This window comes from Gallus gallus, chromosome 13 (assembly GCF_016699485.2).
Source record: "Gallus gallus isolate bGalGal1 chromosome 13, bGalGal1.mat.broiler.GRCg7b, whole genome shotgun sequence".
In the NCBI taxonomy this organism is placed as follows: domain Eukaryota; kingdom Metazoa; phylum Chordata; class Aves; order Galliformes; family Phasianidae; genus Gallus; species Gallus gallus.
Genome location: NC_052544.1, coordinates 7,375,293 through 7,385,849, shown reverse-complemented (window position 1 = coordinate 7,385,849; position 10,557 = coordinate 7,375,293). Strand labels below are relative to the sequence as shown.

Below are 10,557 nucleotides of genomic sequence, written 5' to 3'. Positions count from 1 at the left end.
AGCTGATGCTATACAAATATAGTATGGAGATCAAGAGATTAACTCTAAGAGACATAAAGCTCTGGCCCTTGCTGCTGGGGATCCAGCTGTACGTACCGACCTGCCTGTCCTCTCCATCTCCACAGCAGCACCCCCAGAGAGCAGGGGAGAGGAGATCCTGCATGGGAACGGAGATGCTGTGAAGGGGCAGCAAGGCACTGCCTGTGCCCTGCTGGGTGCCAGCGAGGGGTGCTGCTATCCAATGGGGCTGTGCTGCTCTCCAGCAGCCAGCATCCATCCAGCTCAGGTCGCTCAGTTTTAAAGCAGGTTAAACCCAAAGATCACAGGAAACGAGGAAAGGAGAAAGGAATGGTTCGGGGGCAGAGCCATTACCAAATCTCTGTAAAATGTTTTTTTCCACTCTTTCTGCTATTAAAGCCATTTTTTTCTTTAACACTCAAACTGATTCTGCTTTTGCAGGCTTAGATTTGATTTAAAGTGCTGTTGGCTCAGTTGTGGATTAGCTGGTTCAGACAAGCCTGCAGGCGGATCCCATTAGCACCCACCTTTGTGAAGCCTTGCTGGGACCTGCAGGGCTGCAGCTGGAATGGCAGCAGAGTCAGCAGTGCCAACACCCACACAGGGCCCGATCCGCACTCCCACACATGTAAAGACCAGAGAGTATGAAGAACCAGGCAGTGCAATGCCATAGGTATCCATTTGTCTCTTTTTCTAGGATATTTACAACTTTTTTCTCCCTTACTTTTAGCAAATGCATGGACTGCTTGATAATTTTTCAGGAAGATTCTTGTCTGGTTACTAAAAAGTTTCTTTCTGTGAAAGCTTTTAATAATTGACATCCAGCCTGGAAAACCACTGTGAGGGACGTTATCTTTTCAGCTGTGCTGTGTGGGGCTTAGACCCCGCTCGCCAGACTGCTCAAGGCTCTTCCTTAACTATTAGGTCTTGGTAAGCTTGTGTTAATTTTGCTTTTTCCCTCTTTGAATGTATGCATTTAAGAGACCAGCTGGTTGGCTGGCCAGGGGGGAAGTTTAAGATGTCGGGGGGGACTTCTTTATTGAGAGAGTGGTGAGGTGCTGGCACAGGCTGCCCAGAGAGGCTGTGGGTGCCCCATCCCTGGAGGTGTTCAAGACCAGGTTGGATGAAGCCCCGGGCAGCGTGGTTTAGTACCACATCTGGAGGTTGGTGGCCCTACCTGTGGCAGTGGGGTTGGAACTTGATCCTTGGGGTCCCTTCCAACGCAAGCCATTCTATGATTCTATGATGCTATGACTGGCATGATTCTGACCACAGTCCATTTATCTGCCTTGATTTTGGAGACTATCCTGCCTGTTAATTCCAGTCAAACTCTTCCATATACAGAGAATTATCTGCTCCAGTGTTTTGATACGCGGTTACTGGATTACAGTACTGGAGAACCAGGTTTGCAGGGAGATGTGCACTGCTGACTGACTGCAGCTAGAGTCAGGGACTGTGCACAGCATTTGCAGAATTAATGGAATTTCAGCACTGAAAGTTGGCAGAAAAACAGTGAAAGAAAAGTAGAATCGGACTCCTCTAGCTGGATAGAAACTTCATGGCAAAGCATCTCAATTGGAAGGATATGTTGTAATGGTTTTGTAACTACCTTAACTTTCAGCTCTGCACAGCTCTCAGGTGCAGGCAGCACAAGCAGACGGTGGCTGTGAGGCCCTGTGCTCGGGTACAGGCAGAGCTCATCAAAGGTGAAGCACGTACTGAAGGATAAGCAGCTGCACATTGCTAGGAAGCATTAAAAAATACAGGTAAAATGTGACACAGGAATCTTTCTTCTCTGATAACGTAACTACCTAGAAAAACATGGGAATTATCTAGAAGTAATATGTATAATAATATACATAGATACATGCAAGGTATGCATATAAATCATATATACATATATGCATGCATATATTTCATTATTACACAGTTTAAATCCTCCCAACATATAACTGCCAGGATGAGAATTATTCTTTGGTTCCTTTCTTCCTATACAGTGTTAATTTCTTAATGTCAGATGTGATGCTTTTGACACTCGTAAAAAGTACTAATTTGTAAATTAATTTATTTATAGTCTTCTCTGTGGAGTTCAGCACCATCGAGTCTGAATGCCCTTGAAAAGTTGCTAGGTGACACTGTCATACCTCAGTCTGATGAACAAATGAGAGCTTGTAGTGTTGATGCAGTGACTTTAACCAAGCATTCTGCTTTCATTTTGATAGATTTTTTTATTGCAAATCATTTGTTGTGAACTGCAAACAAGCTCACATTATCCTTTCCTCCAGTTATGGCTTGGTTCATAACTAAACTGGTTCATAAAATCAATGCAAATCTTTCCATGTTGCTTTTATGGAAATCAGAGCAAATTCAAATATTTACATAAGCACCGATATTCATAGCCTGTTCCAGAAAAAGAACAAACCCACCACATTTTCACAGTGTCGAACCTGAACGGCATTCATTGACAACGTTGCTAATTCCTTCCTTTCCTACCTGCGCTGGAAATGGAATCCAGTTGATCAGAATCCTTTTTGTGATGCCCTTTCATGTTGAGGAATATGAGTTAAAACAACAGTAGGGGACACAGAGCAGAGGCACATGATGTGTGTGTGTGCTTGTGAACACCGGGCCTGGGAGTCAGCTCAGACTGTACGGTTCCTTGATCAGAATGAGCATGGCTCCCTCCCAGCTCTCTGCCAGCAGCTGGAACCACATCTCTAATATTACAGCATTATGGCAGGGAAAAGGATGAAAAGAGCCAACAGCCTCTTATTTCTTTGCATAGTTTTCCTTCTTTTCTGTGCCGTTTTTTTTTTTTTTTTTCTCAAAACAAGCAAACAGAAATAAAAACGATTCCTATTATCTTTCCTCCCCGCTTCGGAATAGCAACGCTGCTGCATTGACTCGGTGTGCTCACAAACAAGGTGTTTCCATTTAGGCGGGATCGGTGAGAAATGTGTTTCTGACAATTTTCCTGCAGATTGAAGCCTACCGAGCTGGGAAATGTCTCCCAGTGGGGCTTTTCTGCAGTGAAATCGTCAGTTTGAAAAGGGACTGTCGATGGGCTTTCAAGGCTTTGGCCTGGCTCTCTCTAGCAACATTTTTGTGATCCAAATTGGCATCGATTCGAGATGTGTTCCTGTGCAGGGGAAGCAATAGCTTACAGCAGCTGCTAATTAGCTCAGCTCTGCTCTGTTCTTGCTTTTCATGTCTAGATACCTCCCTTCAGAAATAAGGAGCAGAAGGAAAACATCCAAGCAGAAGAATCAGAAGGCAAAGAAAAGGGAATGGATGGGGATTGCAACTGAAAAATTAATGAGGAGAGACCTCATTTCACAAAGCTTATATAAAGTCGGACTGCATCTGTGTGAGGAACAGTGACCCAGAAAAGAGAGATCTGTAAAAATTCAGGGCAAGGTGCAAAACTTGGTATCCTCTTTCCCTCCGAGACACACCTACACTCACACGCAAGGATCCTTTGCTCCAGGCCACTGCAAACACCTCTGTGACGTCCCCCCATCCCTGCAGCAGGCCCTGGCTGAAGCAGCAGGGCGCAGTGCTCACAGAGGTGAGTCTGGAAAGCTGTGCTGTGAGCTCAGGAACGATTGTCTCACATTTGTCAGGGGATATCAAATCTCCTTACGTACCCTATTTACTTTTTACTGTCTGCTCACTATGCACTTTTGTTTGTCGTTAGCTTCTGCATGAGGTGAAGCACTGCTGCTCCCCATCCTGCTGCCTGGAGAGAATTCCCTTCCAGGAGAGTCTAGGGTTGTTCCCAAGTGAACTGCTAAAATCTGTGTTTGTGGTGTGTCAGAGCAGCAGAAGTCTGCAGGAAGTCACCCAACTGAAAAGAAAATCAAACCAAATGATGACACTTAGATAGAGCTAAAAAGAGTGAGTAATATGTCTCATTACTTTACAGTGAAAACCCTCAGTGGCATAACCTTACACAGCCAGGCACAGAAAAAACGACCTTTTGCACCTTGCAGGACAGGGCTGGGATTCTCACCCCAAATGTCTGCTCCCTCAGTGCCTGACAAAGAGAGCTCTTCAGGTCTCCCTGGAGGAGAGAGGGATATCTCCAGCCGTGCCACATCAGCACGCAAGATTGAACTGCACCTTGTCTGCTTGCCTGTTGCCTTGAGCAGAAGCTCAAGGGGAATTATTTAAAATGAAGACTGCTTTCTATATTAAGCACATCTCAGGTAATACTGAGCAGCTCACCCTCTACTATTAATGGGTCTCCAGGTATTAGCGCAGCACTTCTCTCTCCTATTAATTTCTCCTGTCAATCTTTGCCTCACAGTTCAAAAAAAGGGATCGAGGCATCATCTGCTATCACGTAGCATAGGCTTCTCCTCTGAGCAGCATTGCCTGGTAGCAGCCAGCCTAACGTGATTGTTTCCAAACCAGAAAGGACAGCTGTCACTTGCCTCCCCAGAACGCACTCAAAGGGTATAATCAAGAAATCTTCTTGAAGAAGTTGTTCAAAGCTGCACTTACCAAATGACTGTTAAGACAATAAACTAGTTAATTTGCTCTAATGGACAGGTGCAGTGTGAGTATTTAGTGTCTCATTAATATTGTCTGGCAATACTTAAAAGAATCCGAATGTTAGCTGCTAGACTGGCAGAACATAAAGCACTGATGATAAATATTTGTACTTCTACAAGCAGTTAATTCCAGTTTAGTTACCAACTGCAATTAGAAGTGTTTAAAACTTACACTTTGCAAATCTTCATCTTTCCCTTTCAGATGCTCCTTGTTAGCTCTCACAAGGTGCCACCACACCATGGTATGGATTTCTACTGTAGAAACTCACCTGGATCTTCCCTACATTTGGCACCAACTCATTCTACCCACTCCTGACTCCTCTACTTTAGCCAACATGATGAAATAAAGCCAGTTTTTGCAGGGTAAGGCTGAGGATGATTATTCCACGTACAGACTGGGAGCACAATGCTGGGAGCTGCATCCTGCAAGGTGTGCTGCTGCCAGCAAACGGAGCAGCCAAAGAGCCCCAAAGCAACACGTTTGTTTTCCATAACAAGAGTTTCCCAGGGGCAGACCCACCTGGGGATAGTGGGACAACCTCTCCATTGTTATCTGTGCATTTTGCTTTTGTTTAAGAGTACTGTTTAATATGAACCACGTAGAGTGGTTACTGGACCCCACTTCATGCTCCATGCAGTCTCATGAACCCAGGCTGTTTGTCCCTTCTTATGCCCTGAAGCAGAGGGCAGAGATTATTATGACATCTGTTTCACAGTTAGGTCTGGAAAAATATATATTTTTATATATATATATATATATATATATATATATATATTCCATATATATTGATCCATAAGCTTTCTGTTTCAGCAGCACGTTATCCATTGTGCTGCTGGCTCCTGCAGCATTCTGACCTGGGGAACTCTGCTCTGGGGGAAGAGTGTCACTAGGGACTGGCTTAGGGAAGCCTGTGCAGACAGGCAGTACCTCTTTAACCTCAGGACAGTGATTAAAACATGCCTTTGAGTCCACTGCGAGTCAGGTAACAAAACCAAAGGCTTCAAAAGGCCTGGAGAGTGATGTTCAGCAGATAACAAAACCTGTAAGACCTTACTGTTGTGGCAGGCAGGCAGTTTCCATACATGACACTTAAGTCTTGCTGGAGCTTTCTTAAAACCACTTATGTACAGTTTCTTTTCACAGAAATACAGGAGAATTACTTTTTCCTCTTACTGAATATCTGATTATTTAGCAGAGTTGAATTATTACTGGCTTAACAAAGAACCATGTGCAATAATAGCAGTACTTTTGTAGTAAATTCTATGTTTTGCCTTCTGTGAGCTGAAAGAATCTTTTTGATGCTGACAGGCAATTGATTAGAGCTGGGTAAATAGTATTAAGCAGACAAAATATTTCTTAAATCTTAGCATTTAGGGGATTCAGAATAATTTCCTATCCCTTATCACCATTTAAAAGGATTTTCTTTATCCACCGAACAGCATAGATTAAAAAAATAAATTGCAAAACAGTGGTTTGCTGATAAACCTTTGACATTGACTATCTGGTTTTTATCAAACCCAACTAACTTGAGCTTTTCCTGCTTTTTCTCTAGTGGCTATACATTTCCAGAGGAATAAAATACTGTTCTATGTAACAAGCAAAGCGTATCTAAGGACACATTTCCAACAAAATGGTTTTCAAACTTTTGATGTTTGTGGTCATTGTCATGAATTTTTATGATGATAGGCAGAATAGCAAGCAATAGGTATTGAAATTTTTACAATAAAAGAGCACCAAATTGATTCTGAATCCTTAGTGTATTTACGTTCACGTGAACCTATTATTCTTGTATTTGACTAACCTCTCTAAATTCCATTTTGCTTCACAATTTTTGTGTTTGTTATGCCAAAAGTATTGTATGGAAAACTGATCTCCAGTTAATTCTGCACCATAGTAGAAGTTGTGACATTTACGCCAATGACTGCTATGAGATGCTTGCTTTCTTTTTGGTTGCTGATAAAATAGCTCCAATAGCTACATGATTACTGATTCAAATATAAAAACATAGCTCCCATCAGCAGAAACTATAAGCAAAGGGCCGCATGAAGACAAGTCCTGCATTTTCAGATGATGTGGTTAAAGATCTGGTTTCAGAAAAATAATACAATAAATATAAAGCAGAGACAGCTCTTAAAGATGTTCTATAGCTGATTTCCCTGTATGGCTCATCTTCTAGTTGCTAAGATACTAGCAGCACTGCCTTTCGCTGTGGCTTTGGGATTTGAGGATTTATATTCCCTTACTCCCAGTAAAAGTCTCCCCCATATACTGCATCCATACCTTTACTGGCACTTTTCCTTTCAGAAGGGACAGCTGGAGAGTGTAGGTGACAGACAGCCACAGTCATCCAGTTACTCCAGTGGAACACTCCTACCTTACAACCACTTACAGTCTGGCTTGGTAAATGTTACAGCTTTATTTACCAATTACAGTTTTGAGGTTGTATCATAGTAGATAACGTAAATTCTTCTTTAAATGCAATTGACTTCACTGTCCTTAGTGAAGACAGAATTATTTTGTATTTTATATGAGAGTTCTGATTTTCAAAGCTAACTTTAAAATTCCCTACTCAAATACCTGATTGCCTCAGTCAAAACAATTTTGATATCTAAATGGTTTTGTATTTTAGTGTACTGCCATCAGCCTTGAGCCATCACAAAACCTCCAGGCTGGGAAGTTAACTTCAGCGTTTTATAAATGATGATGTCCATTTCCAGGAGAACTGGAGATGGAGTGATTTGAAAGAAATTCATTCTTCAAAGTTCATCACTCTCACTAAGCATGATTAAATACTATATAATTTAACATTATTTGCTGATAGAAAATCAAAGCATTTGCCCCTAGCATGCTGACATTTACAGCAGTGGAGAACATTTGCACATTTTATGCTTATAATAACAGATGAGGTATGAAATGGATTGTGATAATACTTTGAACACCATGGAAGTCTTCTCATTTATCATAGCATGTGAAGTTGCTCTGGATCCCTACCATTATTCTGTAATATATTTCCATATAGAAAACCTTTATTTTGATCTCTTCAAGGAAGCCCCACTGTAGGTTTAATCTCATTTCTTACAGTCTTTTTATGTTTTTTTTTTTTTAAATGAGGACCTGGATAGACAAATAACTGATGTAGATTGTACCTCCTTAGTGCAAAGAGATTAGATTCTCTCCTGAGGTGCTCTCCTCTCCTACATTTCTGTGGGATTATGATGGATCTCAACTAACCAGTTATGTGGAGTAGTCTCAAGAAGCTGCAAATCAGTCTAAATTTTAAATGAATGCAAACCAAATGGACTTATGGTGCAAGACTATTTCTTTTAAATAAGTGGCTTTCCAAATCACTGTTAGGATTTGAAACTTTTATTTGGTATATGCTTGAATCACGGCATCATAGATTCATTAAGGTTGGAAAAGACCTCTAAGGTCTTCAACCCACCCACACCATGTCCACTAACCATGTCCCTCAGTGCTACCATCTACCCTTCTGTTTTTTATCTAAGAGTTACCAACTGCAAGCACAGTTCTGGCTCTGTGATATCTCTGGATTATATTCCTTGCTTGATGTAAAACTCAACGTTATGAAAAAAACCAAAAATTTTTAAGAACAAATTTCCATAATATATATATGTTCAAAATTTCTGAGAGGTCATATTTAAAGCTTTACAGCATTACCTCCTCTCCAAACAAGATTAAAAGCAGAAACGTTTTAGCCTGCTACAAGTCTGGGGTCATTCTTCACAGTTCTCTCTGCTTAATTAAGAGCATGTAGATGCATACTTTATTCATTTTACTCATAAAACATTCTAGACAGACATTTCAAGACATGAGAAACCACTGAAAGATGCCTGAAAATGGTTTAAGGACTTTGTGAATATGCTGAAGGCCATAGACATGTTCATGTTCCTCCTTTATTGTTAAGGTGCTCTCTTGATCTTGGTACTTAGGAGCACATCTCCTGCTCTGCCCAGTGTACACAACAAGAAAATGAAGAATCTGCTCTTGTCTTAGGATGTTGACTTTGAACATGACATTACTGGCCATAAGCTGCCTAAACATTGTGAATGAGGAACCATTCACGTAAAACACAAATAGACATTTATTCTTCCTGCCAAAAGTAGTAGTAAAGTATCAACAAAACAAGATGGGCTCTAATAAAATTGCAGTTGAATCCAGATGATTTTAAATGAGCTCTGATGACCTGTCTGCATCCTGCTGATTCACATTTCTGCCTTTTGAATAAAACCAATAATTCTAGAGGAGTTTCCTTGCCAGTCAGCTTGAGGTTAAATAGAATGATGATACAAAGGGAGAAATGCCAGTGCACAAATGAAAGGCATCAAGCTGTGTTTGTTTTCACCTTCCAACATATTGGCTACTTATTTTAATATTTTTTTCTCAGGGTTCTGGAATAATACATTATTTCCATTTGAGTTTCTTAGGATGTTGACAGGTGCTGCACAGGCAATGGCAGGACTTGGGATGGTGCAGCCCACTGAAAGGAGCTCAGCAAGGGTAGAATTCATGACTATGAGCTACTAAGCTACTACAATGTGTAGGCTGTCAAAACTGCGATGCCGACAGGCTGTGTAGGTGGGAGAATACTTCAGAAGCTGCACAAGGAAAGGTGAATAAATGCTGCCTTCAGTGCCCTTAGACAACAGACAGTTATCTCTCTGCTGTTCTTGGAAAAATAACCCTTCAGACTCTGTACTGTACTGCACACTCTTATTCTTGTTTAAGTAGCTGCAAATTTTCAGGTGTTACATTATGAGAGCTGGGCAGTTCTGTTCATGGTGGTCATGTTTCCTGATAATTGCAGCAAGCTCCAATCACTGCCAATGTCAAAAGTACTTCACAGATCTTCAGTGGTATTTGGTCAGCTCTCCAAGTCCCACCCTCTGAGATCATTAACTTCAAGCATCTCTTGTTTCTGCATTTCTATTTTTACTCATCAGTGCTACTCACAAGCACCTAATCAAGCCACATCCTGCCTGCAGTCACCTTACCCCAATGCAAATAGTTCAAAGCACCACCTTGAACTGCAATCAAACAAATGAGTTAAAGAATGCAACATCAATCAACAAAGTAGCAAAATATATGTAATTTGTCTGTAGGAAAAATGCTTTTTTTTGTTGTTGTTGTTGTTCTGCAGTATTATGCATGCCTCTCTCTATATAATCTAAAAGCTTCTTTTATTTCTTTTTTTTTTCTTTTTGTTATTCTGAGAAATAAAAAAGAACACACTGGATTCTTCCTTCTATCCCATCTGACTAATCCTGGATTTTATACTGAAAGAGTTACTGTTGATACCAAACAGATTCCAGCTGTCACGGAGCATATATTCAGCTTGTGATGCTAAGGCAGGCATGAACAAAGTGAACAACACGTATATATGCATGTGTATTTCCTGCTCCTTGCATTAAAACAAGCAAACAACTCACCTCTGTGAGAATACGATGGGTGGCTCTTCACTGACCATTGCAAGCAGCATGGGATTACATCTGTTATTCAATTGACTTACTTGATATATCAGCTCCTATCCAGCTATGTATGAGACATCACCTTCAGTTTGCCATGTAGGTATAGCTCTGCATAGCTCAAAGCACTGTTGCATATGCAGTATCATTATTATGATAATATGATAGACTGTAAGAAAAAAATGCAGTGACTTCACAAAACCCAATGATTTTATAGTCCAAGTACATGCAACACTGACTACCAAAACATGTGTTAAAACATGAGACACCTGTTGTGTTGTGAAGAGTTCACATAAAACTAATGGAATTTAAATCTTGACTGTATTACTAAATACATCTTGAAATAAAAAGCTATCTTGAAAGTCCAGGTAGGTCTAAAGAACACACATAGTAAACATATGTCCCTTCTGCAAACAGCACATTGGAGGGCTTTGTTTTTTCACTATAGGCTTATGTTAATTGAAAAAAAAAAAAAAGAAAAAGAAAAAAAAAAAGTGCC

General features: G+C 40.8%; 1 long non-coding RNA gene across 3 annotated transcripts; it reads left to right on the top strand.

Annotated features, from left to right (window-relative positions):
• The first annotated feature begins 470 nt into the window (after positions 1 to 470).
• On the top strand, positions 471 to 4,980 carry LOC101751941. Of its 3 annotated transcripts, none has more exons than XR_001468820.3 (4): positions 860 to 948; positions 1,640 to 1,784; positions 3,234 to 3,586; positions 3,716 to 4,980. It is a non-coding gene; the product is annotated as an uncharacterized LOC101751941 (long non-coding RNA). The 3 variants fall into 3 exon arrangements; XR_001468821.3 differs by having other exon boundaries at positions 3,234 to 3,915; positions 4,011 to 4,980; XR_001468819.4 differs by having other exon boundaries at positions 471 to 948; positions 3,234 to 4,980.
• The last annotated feature ends 5,577 nt before the right edge of the window (positions 4,981 to 10,557 follow it).